The sequence below is a fragment of the Lepidochelys kempii genome, chromosome 11 (genome assembly GCF_965140265.1).
Source record: "Lepidochelys kempii isolate rLepKem1 chromosome 11, rLepKem1.hap2, whole genome shotgun sequence".
NCBI classification, from domain to species: Eukaryota; Metazoa; Chordata; order Testudines; family Cheloniidae; genus Lepidochelys; species Lepidochelys kempii.
This window is the reverse complement of record NC_133266.1, coordinates 79,702,798-79,716,449: the sequence shown is the minus strand read 5'-3', so window position 1 is coordinate 79,716,449 and position 13,652 is coordinate 79,702,798. Positions and strand designations below refer to the sequence as shown.

The 13,652-nt window shown below is 46.3% G+C and overlaps 1 protein-coding gene across 6 annotated transcripts in view; it reads right to left on the bottom strand.

Moving 5' to 3' along the window:
• Nucleotides 1-13,652, bottom strand: part of LOC140895978 (2,7-anhydro-N-acetylneuraminate hydratase-like) — a 63,976-nt gene that overhangs the window by 48,296 nt on the left and 2,028 nt on the right. The gene's annotated exons all lie outside the window — the stretch shown is intronic.

Genomic DNA, 13,652 nt, shown 5'->3' with positions numbered 1-13,652 from the left:
TTTAAAAGGTAAAAACAAATTATGTTATGTACAACTGCATAATCATCAATAGGATTTGAACCCTGAACCTTAGCCAGTCCTGTAGCACAAGCTTTGCCTAGGTTAGCTGGCAGCAAGAGAAGACTGCTAGCTTCAGGGTTATGGGCCATTGGGGACATGTGCTGAACTGGGAGGGGTGTGGTCAGGGGAACCCACCTTAGGCCCACCCTTTCCCCACTTCCAGCCACTACAGCTGCTCCCAGGCATTCCCAGGGAAGTATGTGCGAGGGCTTCTGTTGTGATGGTGTGGGCCAGGCTCGTTAGAGTTCTCATTGACTGGTAAGTATTAAAACATGTTGATTTACAACTAAGTATCACCTTTGCATTAAGTCTGGTATTTCTTTTTGCTAACCAGGAGGATACATCATATCAATTTATTTAAGCAATTATATAATTTAACTTTACATTTATTCAGATTCATAATTTGTACTTTTTTACTATGTCAGAAAACGGTGAATGATGCATTTCTTATTTACTAGGTGATTAGTTGTTTACTTGTATGCAGTGTTGTTGTAGCCATGTTAGTCCCAGGATAGTAGAGAGACAAGGTGGGGTATAACTCTGTAAGTGTCTACACTAAAATGTTACTCCCACTGCAGTACCTCACCCACTATACCAGGGGTGGACAAATTTTTTGGCCCGAGGGCCACATCAGGGCTGCAAAACGGTATGGAGGGCTGGGTAGGGAACGGTGTGCCTCCCCAAACAGCCTGGCCCCTGCCCGCTATCTGACCCCTCCCACTCCCCACTCCCTGACTGCCTCCCTGAGAATCATAGAATATCAGGGTTGGAAGGGACCCCAGAAGGTCATCTAGTCCAACCCCCTGCTCGAAGCAGGACCAATTCCCAGTTAAATCATCCCAGCCAGGGCTTTGTCAAGCCTGACCTTAAAAACCTCTAAGGAAGGAGATTCTACCACCTCCCTAGGTAATGCATTCCAGTGCTTCACCACCCTCTTAGTGAAAAAGTTTTTCCTAATATCCAATCTAAACCTCCCCCACTGCAACTTGAGACCATTACTCCTCGTTCTGTCATCTGCTACCATTGAGAACAGTCTAGAGCCATCCTCTTTGGAACCCCCTTTCAGGTAGTTGAAAGCAGCTATCAAATCCCCCCTCATTCTTCTCTTCTGCAGGCTAAACAATCCCAGCTCCCTCAGCCTCTCCTCATAACTCATGTGTTCTAGACCCCTAATCATTTTTGTTGCCCTTCGCTGGACTCTCTCCAATTTATCCACATCCTTCTTGAAGTGTGGGGCCCAAAACTGGACACAGTACTCCAGATGAGGCCTCACCAATGTCGAATAGAGGGGAACGATCACGTCCCTCGATCTGCTCGCTATGCCCCTACTTATACAGCCCAAAATGCCATTGGCCTTCTTGGCAACAAGGGCACACTGCTGACTCATATCCAGCTTCTCGTCCACTGTCACCCCTAGGTCCTTTTCCGCAGAACTGCTGCCTAGCCATTCGGTCCCTAGTCTGTAGCTGTGCATTGGGTTCTTCCGTCCCAAGTGCAGGACCCTGCACTTCTCCTTATTGAACCTCATCAGATTTCTTTTGGCCCAATCCTCCAATTTGTCTAGGTCCTTCTGTATCCTATCCCTCCCCTCCAGCGTATCTACCACTCCTCCCAGTTTAGTATCATCCGCAAATTTGCTGAGAGTGCAATCCACACCATCCTCCAGATCATTTATGAAGATATTGAACAAAACTGGCCCCAGGACCGACCCTTGGGGCACTCCACTTGATACCCACTGCCAACTAGACATGGAGCCATTGATCACTACCCGTTGAGCCCGACAATCTAGCCAGCTTTCTACCCACCTTATAGTGCATTCATCCAGCCCATACTTCCTTAACTTGCTGACAAGAATACTGTGGGAGACCGTGTCAAAAGCTTTGCTAAAGTCAAGAAACAATACATCCACTGCTTTCCCTTCATCCACAGAACCAGTAATCTCATCATAGAAGGCAATTAGATTAGTAAGGCATGACCTTCCCTTGGTGAATCCATGCTGACGGTTCCTGATCACTTTCCTCTCATGCAAGTGCTTCAGGATTGATTCTTTGAGGACCTGCTCCATGATTTTTCCAGGGACTGAGGTGAGGCTGACTGGCCTGTAGTTCCCAGGATCTTCCTTCTTCCCTTTTTTAAAGATTGGCACTACATTAGCCTTTTTCCAGTCATCCGGGACTTCCCCGGTTCGCCACGAGTTTTCCAAGATAATGGCCAATGGCTCTGCAATCACAGCCGCCAATTCCTTTAGCACTCTCGGATGCAACTCGTCCGGCCCCATGGACTTGTGCACGTCCAGCTTTTCTAAATAGTCCCTAACCACCTCTATCTCCACAGAGGGCTGGCCATCTCTTCCCCATTTTGTGATGCCCAGCGCAGCAGTCTGGGAGCTGACCTTGAGAACCCCCAACCCATCCAACCCCCTCTGCTTCTTGTCCCCTAACCGCCCCTTCCCAGGACCCCCTGCCCCTAACCACCACCCAGGACCCCACCCCTTATCCAACCCCCCTGCTCCCAGTTCCCCGACCCCTATCCACACCCCTGCCCCCTGACAGGCCCTAACCCATCCAACCCCCCCCCACTCCTTGTCCCCTGACTGCCCCCTCCCAGGACCCCAGTCCCTAACTGCCTCCCCAGGACCCCACCCCCTATCCAACCCACCCTGCTCCCTGTTGCCCACCCAGGGACCCCACCCCCTATCCAACCCCCCCGCTCCTTGTCTCCTGACCGCTCCCCCTGAACCTCCGCCCCATCCAACCGCCGCCTGTCCTCTGACTGCCCCCCGGGGCCGCCTGCCCCTTATCCAACCCCCTTCCCCTCCCGCCCCCTTACCAGACCACTCAGAGCAGCAGGACAGGCTTATTGGAAAGCCTGGGAGATGGGGGGGGGGGGGCGCACCGTGCTGCCCGCACAGTGGCATAACTACAGGGGACGGGGGACAGTGGGGGAGGGGCTGGGGGCTAGCCTCCCTGGCCGGGAGCTCAGGGGCTCGGCAGGACGGTACCATGGGTCGGATGTGGTCTGCAGGCCGTAGTTTGCCCACTTCTGAACTACACCAACTTAATAATTCCACCTCCCTGAGAGGCATAGCGCTTAGGTTGACGTAGTCAAGTTGATGCAGTGTCAGTATAGACTCTGCATTACTTAGTAAACTTTACTAGCCTCCAGGAGGTGTCCCACAGTTCCCTACCATGACCGCTCTGGTCACCGTTTTGAACCACACTGTCCTCTGGCCAGATACATACGAGCCTGCCCTTCCTCTTTTAAAGGCCTGTGAATTTTTGACATTCTCTTTCCTGTTTGCTCAGTCTGGAGAGCTCAGGCTGCCCAGCTGATCATGCTGGTTCCACACTGCAGACGTACTCATGCCTGGAGTACACAGGAAGTGGTGGAGCTCCTGGGTCTGTGGGGAGAAGAGGCTATGCAGGCACACCTCTGATCCAGCCGTAGAAATGTTGGTATCGATGAGCAGATTGCTCAGGGCATGGGCAAGAAGGGCTGGTGATGCTCTGTACCTCAAGGGAACACCCAGCACCCCCATGTTCATCCTTGTAAAATGATTGTGTGGTATGCAATGCAAAGTTTGTCATGTCGGGTGCCTTCGGAAGGCTCATGATGCACTGAGCATTGTAGTTATAGTGATGTTATAGTAACTGTTACAGTAATGTTATAGGCTTTAATTTTATGTATATCGTTATGAGGCTGAAAATGTATCTGCATAGCTTAAAATAAGCCCAGGCAAAAACTCTCCAAGAGCAGAGAGGCAGTTCACACCTCATCAGGGCAGGGCTGGGACAAACCCAGCCCAGCCTCACAGGAACAAAGGACCCTGGCCTGGGCAGCAACAAAAGAATCTGTTGGACCAGGGGTGGCCAAGCTGTGGCTCAAGAGCCACATGCGGCTCTTCAGAAGTTAACGTGCGCTCCTCGTATAGGTACCGACTCTGGGGCTGGAGCTACGGGCGCCAACTTTCCAATCTGCCAGGGGGTGCTCTCTGCTCAACCCGTGACTTTGCCACAGGCCCTGCCCCCACTCCACTCCACCCCTTCCCGCCCCTCCCCTGAGCCTGCCCTGCTCTCGCTCTTCCCCCAGAGCCTCCTGCACATCACGAAACAGCTACGTCTACAGACACCACACCAAGCGACTGAAGCGCTGATCAAAGGGGAGAGCCTGCCTGAAGAGCAACCAGCCAGCCTGTCGTGAGAAACATCTACGTTTGCAAGGGCACTGAACGTGTTAAGATCAGCTTAGAATGTGTTCTGTTTTTATTTCAATTGACCAAATCTGACTTGATATGCTTTGACTTATAATCGCTTAAAATCTATCTTTATAGTTAATAAATCTGTTTGCTTATTCTACCTGAAGCAGTGCGTTTGGTTTGAAGCATGTCAGAAACTCCCCTTGGGATAACAAGCCTGGTACCTATCAATTTCTTTCTTAAATTAACAAACTCATATAAGCTTATAGGGTCCAGTGGGCATAACTGGATGCTGCAAGACGAAGGCTCCAAGGGTTGTGTCTGGGACCAAAGATATTGGCTAGTGTCATTTGGTTGCACAATCCAAGGAGTGGCTGACATGCCCGAGGCTGTGCGTGAACAGCCCAGGAGTGGGGGTTCTCACAGCAGAGCAGGGTAAGACTGGCTCCCATGGTCAAGGATTGGAGTGACCTAGCGGATCACTGGTCCAGACAACACAGGGAACATCACAGGGCTACATGAGGGACCCGCAGCAGTGCTGCGTGAAAGTCGAGGAGCTGCAGCAGGCATCTCTGAATGCAAGGGAGGCTAACAGTCACTCTGGTGCAGAGCTGCAAACATGGTGCCGTTACAACGAGCTGCACGCCATCCTCTGCAGCAACCCTCCCCCCACAAGGATCCCGTGGATACTTTGGAGGAGTCAGAATCATATGAAGCAAGTCTAAGGGGAAAAACAATTGAAGACAGTTGGCAATTTTTCAAAGAGACATTAGTAAGGGCACAAGAGCAAACTATGCCATGGCATAGGAAAGACAGGAAGTCTGGCAAGAGACCATCCTGGCTTAACCAGAAGATCTTCAATGATCTAAAAATGAAAGAAGAGTCCTACAAAAAGTGGAAACTAGGTCAAATTACAAAGGAAGAATATAAACAAATAACACAAGTATGTAGGGACAAAATTAGAAAGGCCACAGCACAAAACAAGATCGAACTAGCTAGAGACATAAAGGGTAACAAGAAAACATTCTACAAATACATTAGAAGCAAGAGGAAGACCCAGAACAGGGTAGGTCCATTTCTCAATGAGGGGGGAAATAATAACAGAAAATGTGGAACTGGCAGAGGTGCTTAATGACTTCTTTGTTCTGGTTTTCACCAAGAAGGCTGGTGGTGATTGGACGTCTAATATAGGGAATGCCAGTGAAAATGAGGTAGGATCAGAAGAGGCTAAAATAGGGAAAGAACAAGTTAACAATTACTTGGACAAATTAGGTGTCTTCAAGTCACCAGGGCCTGATGAAATGCATCCTAGAATACTCAAGAAGCTGACTGAGGAGATATCTAAGCCATTAGCGATTATCTTTGAAAAGTCATGGAAGACGGGAGAGATTCCGGAAGACTGGAAAAGGGCAAATCTAGTGCCCAGCTATAAAAAGGGAAATAAGGACAACCCAGGGAATTACAGACCAGTCAGCTTAACTTCTGTACCCAGAAAGATAATGGAGCAAGAAATCAGTTTGCAAACATCTAGAAGATAATAAGGTGATAAGTAACAGTCAGCATGGATTTGTCAAAAACAAATTGTGTCACACCAAACTGATACCTTTCTTTGACAGGGTAACAAGCCTTGTGGATGGGGTGAAGCGATAGATGTGGTATATCTTGACTTTAGTAAAGCTTTTGATACTGTCTTGCATGACCTTCTCATAAACAAACTAGGGAAATGCAACCTAGATGGAGCTACTATACAGTGGGTGTAAACTGGTTGGAAAACCATTCCCAAAGAGTAGTTATCAGTGGTTCAGAGTCATGCTGCAAGGGCATGAGTGGGGTCCCGCAGGGAATCAGTTCTGGGTCCAGTTCTGTTCAATATCTTCATCAATGATTTAGATAATGGTGTACAGAGTACACTTAAAAAGAAAAGGAGTACTTGTGGCACCTTAGAGACTAACCAATTTATTTGAGCATAAGCTTTCGTGAGCTACAGCTCACTTCATCGGATGCATACTGTGGAAACTGCAGAAGACATTATATACACAGAGACCATGAAACAATACCTCCTCCCACCCCACTCTCCTGCTTGGAGAGTCTCTAAGGTGCCACAAGTACTCCTTTTCTTTTTGCGAATACAGACTAACACGGCTGTTACTCTGAAACCTGACAGAGTACACTTATAAACTTTGCAGATGATACCAAGCTGGGAGGGGTTGCAAGTGCTTTGGAGGATAGGATTAAATTTCAAAATGATCTGGACAAACTGGAGAAATGGTCTGAAGTAAATAGGATGAAATTCAATAAGGATAAATGCAAAGTACTCCATTTCAGAGGGAACAATCAGTTGCACACATACAAAATGGGAAATGACTCCCTAGGGAGGAGTACCGCGGAAAGGGATCTGGGGCTCACAGTGGACCACAAGCTAAATATGAGTCAACAATGTGACACTGTTACAAAAAAAGCAAACATCTTTCTGGCATGTAATAGCAGGAGTGTAATTCTTCTGCTCTACTCCATGCTGATTAGGCCTCAACTGGAGTATTGTGTCCACTTCTAGGCACCACATTTCAGGAAGGATGTGGACAAACTGGAGAGAGCCCAGAGAAGTGGAACAAAAATGATTAAAGGTCTAGAAAACATGACCTATGAGGGAAGTTTGAAAAAATTGGGCTTGTTTATTCTGGAAAAGACAAGACTGAGAGGGGACATGGTAACAGTCTTCAAGTATGTAAAAGCTTGTTACAAGGAGGAGGAAGAAAATTTGTTTTTCTTAACCTCTGATGATAGGACAAGAAACAATGGGCTTAAATTGCAGCAAGGGAGGTTAGGTTGGACATTAGGAAACACTTCCTGTCAGGGTGGTTAAGCACTGGAATAAATTGTCTAGGGAGATTGTTGAATCTCCATCATTGGAGATTTTTAAGAGCAGGTGTCAAGGTTCCTTCCCCACTCTGAACTCTAGGGTACAGATGTGGGGACCTGCATGAAAACCTCCTAAGCTTACTTTTACCAGCTTAGGTTAAAACTTCCTCAAGGTACAAACTATTTTACCTTTTGTCCTTGGACTTTCGCTGCCACTACCAAACGTCTAACCAGTTTTATTTTATTAGGAAAGAGCCATTTTGAAACGTCTTTCCCCCCAAAATCCTCACCAAAACCTTGCACCCCCCTTCCTAGGGAAGGTTTGATAAAAATCCTCACCAATTTGCCTAGGTGACCACAGACCCAAACCCTTGGATCTTAAGAACAATGAAAAAAGCATTCAGTTTCTTAAAAAAAGAATTTTAATCGAAGAAAAAGTAAAAAGAATCACCTCTGTAAAATCAGGATGGTAAATACCTTACATGAGGTATGAGGGGAAAGCAGCGGACGTGTTGTTCCTTGACTTTAGCAAAGCTTTTGACATGTCTCCCACAGTATTCTTGCCAGCAACCTAAAGAAGTATGGGCTGGATGAATGGACTATAAGGTGGATAGAAAGTGGGCTAGATTGTCGGGCTCAACGGGTAGTGATCAATGGCTCCATGTCTAGTTGGCAGCTGGTGTCAAGTGGAGTGCCCCAAGGGTCGGTCCTCTGGCCGGTTTTGTTCAACATCTTCATTAATGATCTGGAGGATGGTGTGGATTGCACCCTCAGCAAGTTTGCAGATGACACTAAATTGGGAGGAGAGGTAGATATGCTGGAGGGTAGGGATAGGATATAGAGGGCCCTAGACAAATGAGAGGATTGGGCCAAAAGAAATCTGATGAGGTTCAACAAGGACAAGTGCAGAGTCCTGCACTTAGGATGGAAGAATCCCATGCACCTCTACAGACTAGGGACCGAATGGCTCGGCAGCAGTTCTGCGGAAAAGGACCTAGGGGTTACAGTGGACGAGAAGCTGGACAGAAGTCAACAGTGTGCCCTTGTTGCCAAGACGGCCAATGGCATTTTGGGATGTATAAGTAGGGGCATTGCCAGCAGATCGAGGGACGAGATCGTTCCCCTCTGTTCGGCATTGGTGAGGCCTCATCTGGAGTACTGTGTCCAGTTTTGGGTCCCACACTACAAGAAGGATATGGAAAAATTGGAAAGAGTCCAGCAGAGGGCAACGAAAATGATTAGGGGACTGGAACACATGATTTATGAGGAGAGACTGAGGGAACTGGGGATGTTTAGTCTGCAGAAGAGAAGAATGAGGGGGGATTTGATAGCTGCTTTCAACTACCTGAAAGGGAGTTTAAAGAGGATGGATCTAGACTGTTCTTAGTGGTAGCTGATGACAGAACAAGGAGTAATGGTCTCAAGTTGCAGTGGGGAGGTTTAGGTTGGATATTAGGAAAAACTTTTTCACTAGGAGGGTGGTGAAATACTGGAATGCGTTACCTAGGGAGGTGGTGGAATCTCCTTCCTTAGATATTTTTAAGGTCAGGCTTGACAAAGCCCTGGCTGGGATGATTTAGTTGGGGATTGGTCCTGCTTTGAGCAGGGGGTTGGACTAGATGACCTCCTGAGGTCCCTTCCAACCCTGATATTCTATGATTCTACAGGGTAATTAGATTCAAAACATAGAGAATCCCTCTAGGCAAAACCTTAAGTTACAAAAAGACACAAAAACAGGACTATACATTCCATTCAGCACAGCTTATTTTCTCAGCCCTTTAAAGAAATCAGACTCTAACGCATATCTAGCTAGATTACTTACTAAGTTCTAAGACTCCATTCCTGTTCTGTCCCCAGCAAAAGCATCACACAGACAGACTCAGACCCTTTGTTTCTCCCCCACTCCAGCTTTGAAAGTATCTTGTCTCTTCATTGGTCATTTTGGTCAGGTGCCAGCGAGGTTATCCTAGCTTCTTAACCCTTTACAGGTGAAAGGGCTTTTCCTCTGGCCAGGAGGGATTTTAAAGGTGTTTACCCTTCCCTTTTTATTTATGACAGCAGGTTAGACAAACACCTGTCAGGAATAGTCTAGATAATACTTAGTCCTGCCACGAGTGCAGGGAACTAGATGACCTCTTAAGGTCCTTTCCAGTTCTATGATTCGATGGGCCACCGGAGTGAACCCTGAGAACGAGGTGTTGGAGGAGGAAGTAGTAGGAGGAGAATGGAATACAGGCAACCGGGGGATCCAGTGTCGCAGTGAGCCAGGACCTCTTTTTGACTCCAGAGCATTTGAGCCAGTCCATACAGTCCAGCACAAGTAAGCCTGAGGCAGGGAAAGGAACAGCTGGTAAGTGTGCCATTTGCTTTGATATTGCAGGGACACATCTGTTCATTTACTCTCTTTCAATCGTGTTAAAAGAGGTAGTGAAATAACCAATTGAGGTAGAGTCTTGATCTGCTTCTCACTTCCCTGTATAGCTAGGCACGAGGTGTGATGCTGTATGGGATCTGGGGGACACTTTAGGATATTATTCATACCAATATTATAAAATTGCAATGAGTTATGCCAGATATGCCATGTAAAATATCTGCAAAAATGTTATAATTTGCCAGATATGAGAATCTCATTTATGTGTTTGTATCACCTTTGTATTTTGGGTTACAGATACGTATGTATGTCTGTATTACAAAACTTGTGCTATGCTTCTGGGTGATAGCCTCAGGCAGTTTGGCAGCAGCACTGCCTAGCTTGCTTGATAGCCCATTAAGGACCATCAGTTTATACAACTGACCCATTGAGAGAAGGCAGATACCCTTATGACTCAGCAAGGCATGCAGGGACCTGCTGATGGACAGAACTCTAAGGCTTTCAAGCCACGTGCTAGGCAGCTTGTGTTTAAAACAAAGGAAGCACAGGCCGCATGGCAAAAGACTATAAAAGGCAGCTGCATCTTCTCCATTTTGTCTTTGTTCCTGCTTCTTACCTCTTCTACAAACTGAAGCTCTGAACAAAGAACTGAATGACCCATCCAAGTTGTGGATGTGTTCCAGAGGGACTTTCAAGCCAGCAAACTCACCAATACTGCTAGGAACCTGACACAAAGCCTTCAAAGTGCATGTATGTATGTGACTGTTTTACCATTTAACAACTCTCTTCTTGTTCTTTTTTCTTTATAATAAACCTTTAGTTTTAGACACTAAAGGATTGGTTGGCAGCGTAGTATTTTGAGTAAGCTCCAAACCTATACTGACCTGGTAACGTGTCTGACCCTTTGGGGTCAGAAGAACATTTTGTATATGTGTACAGAGTTTAAAATAACTTCTCGCTGTACTGGACCTAGGTGCTGACTTGGAGCCAGAAAACTGGAATGCAATAAAGGGGTGTCAAGGTTCCTTCCCCCACTCTGAACTCTAGCGTACAGATATGGGGACCTGCATGAAAACCCCCTAAGCTTATTTTTACCAGCTTAGGTTAAAACTTCCCCAAGGTACAAACTATTTTACCTTTTGCCCTTGGACTTTATTGCTGCCACCACCAAGCATTTAACAAATATATAACAGGGAAAGAGCCCGCTGGGAAACGTCTTTCCCCCCCAAAATCCTCCCCAAACCCTACACCCCCTTTCTTGGGGAAGGCTTCATAAAAATCCTCACCAATTTGCATAAGTGAACACAGACCCAAAACCCTTAGATCTTAAGAACAATGAAAAAGCAATCAGGTTCTTAAAAGAAGAATTTTAATAGAAGAAAAAGTAAAAAGAATCACCCCTGTAAAATCAGGATGGTAAATACCTTACAGGATAATTAGATTCAACACACAGAGAATCCCTCTAGGCAAAACCTTAAGTTACAAAAAGACACAAAAACAGGAATATACATTCCATTCAGCACAGCTTATTTTCTCAGCCATTTAAAGAAATCAGAATCTAACACATACCTAGCTAGATTACTTACTAAGGTCTAAGACTCCATTCCTTTTCTGTTCCCGGCAAAAGCATCACACAGAGAGAATCTTTGTTTCTCCCCCCCTCCAGCTTTGAAAATATCTCGTCTCTTCATTGGTCATTTTGGTCAGGTGCCAGCGAGGTTATCCTAACTTCTTAACCCTTTACAGGTGAAAGGGTTTTTCCTCTGGCCAGGAGGGATTTTAAAGGTGTTTACCCTTCCCTTTATATTTATGACAAGGGCGCTGTGTGGTTTCTTTTTTGCTGCTTGATAACCAGTGTGAGGGATCGGAAGCACAGTTTGTGTGACTGGTTGGGAAGTTTAACTTCAGTGTTACCCACCAGTCTTGGGAGTATCTGCTCTCCCTTTTGCAGCCTGCCCTAACCTTAGCATTTCCAGTGAGGGCTACCCCAGGCCACAGAGAGATCCCTGTGGAACAGTTTGTATGTGCACTCGGATGTCCCATGAATCCTCCATAGAGATCTCGAGGAAACTTTCCCAGAGGTAGTCTGCAATCCTCTGCCAAAGGTTCCTGGGGAGAGCAGCCTTATTTGTTCCGCAGTGGTAGGACACTTTCCCAAGCCACTCAGCAATTAATTCAGCAGGGATCATTGCAGCACACAGACTAGCAGCATATGGACTTGGTCTGCAGCCACACGGTGCAGGAGCTGTTCCGTTTCAGCTTCCGTGCCCTTAAGAGTGAGATACCAGCTAAAGTCACCACTGCCTGTGGGAAATGGTGCCAGTATTCAATGCAATTGCCCTTTCCACATATACTCATGCCTGTGATTTCCCCCCTTATTGTGCCATCTTGCCCCCTACCCTCTGGGCCGTACTCACCAGGGCTGGGACTGCCGCTGTGCTCTATGAATCCTAAGCAGAAGAGAATGTAGTGCTTGTAAATCTTGTGGCTCAAGGAGAGTGAATACACTCACAACAGTACTTCTGTGTATTGTAGCTAGGGCTGTCAATTAATCACAGTTAACTCACGCAATTAACTCAAAAAATTAATCGCAATTAACCGCACTTATAGCAACAGGATACCAATTGCAATTTATTATATATTTTTTGATACATTTTCAATACTGATTTCAATTACAACACAGAATACAAAGTGCAGAGTGCTCACTTTATACTATTATTTTTTATTACAAATATTTGCACTGTAAAAATGATAAAAGAATTGTATTTTTCAATTCACCGCAGACAAGTACTGAACTGCAATCTCTTAACCAACCATGGAAGACATTCTTCTAGTACACAAAGAGTTGTCATTGCTGTCTGAGTGTATGTCTATGTTGCAATTAAACACCCATAGCTGGCCCATGTCATCTGACTCACGCTCAGGCTGCAGGGCTTTTTAACTGCGGTGTAGATGTTCAGTCTCAGTCTGGAGTCCGGGCTCTGAGACCCCGCAAGGTGCGGAGGCAAAAGCCATAGTCACAAACTCTTGCTGATCCTCCTGAGGCTTACATTTGCACTGGTTATTCCACTGGAGCAAACCAAGTCATCACAGGACTAACAGGATCCTCCAGCTTATTTTAGTAATACACAAAAGGCCAAGCATCTTATCCATTACCAGAATACAGGTGGCAATTGTCTTATTAGCAACTGACTGTACGTTAAACAGCTTGTGTCGAAGGTTAGGGTCTCTGCATGCCATTGCCCCCTCCCAAACAAGTGATTAGCAAGATCAGTGGGACATTCTAAGTAAGATTAGCAAGCGCCACACCTTGAAAATAGCCACAGTCCTGGCAGGAAGAGCGAACAACTACAAGCATCTTGCTGCACAGGAGAATCCTGTGCCATGGTCACTCCACCGCCACTCACTGCTGTCAGCACTGATCAGAAGTGGACAGCACAGCAAAAACTAAGTGCAGGAAATCTCATTCTCATAGTACCATGACAGAGGGGGGCAGTTTGGCATTTGTATAACAAAGTTTGGTTTACTGACACAGTTAAACTGAAGAGGGTACGATGGCAGAGTAGGCTCCTGATGTGTCTCACAAGGAGCTGGGATTAGAACTCTGCTCCTCAATGTCCTTGATTATCACAACCTCTATTGCTACTTTAAAGGGATATGAGGATAATTACACCACTGCTAGCTGTTGGAAAGGGTGCTCTCAGATCCACCGGCCAAAACCCGCATGTCCTATATCACGGACTAATGCGGTGCTGTGGGCACAGCCCAGACTTTGGCCTTTAAGTCTTAAATTTGCTGTTGACTTAGTCAAGAGCTTCTTTAGACTGTGCTCAATGTAATTTAATAGTTGGAGAATATGATGTCAAGCATTTTTCTAGTAGTGCAACTGAACACCAGCTCTGTGTCCCTTGTTCTTTTTCTCCTTCACTAATTGCTCACTTGCAGTCGGACCTATAACTGCTGCAGGTAAGTACAAATGCCCAAAGGGGACTTGTTTTTTTAGCAAGTGTGATCTAAATCAAACCACCTCTCTCATGTAGGATAGTGAAAGAGGAGGGAAGAGAGTCCAGCTTCAAAAGAGAGTTTTGTCAGATTGCTCGTAAATGCTCCAGCTTAACCTTCTCTAAAAAGAGGCTACGGTTCCCCAGCAGCGCATGCATGCACAGG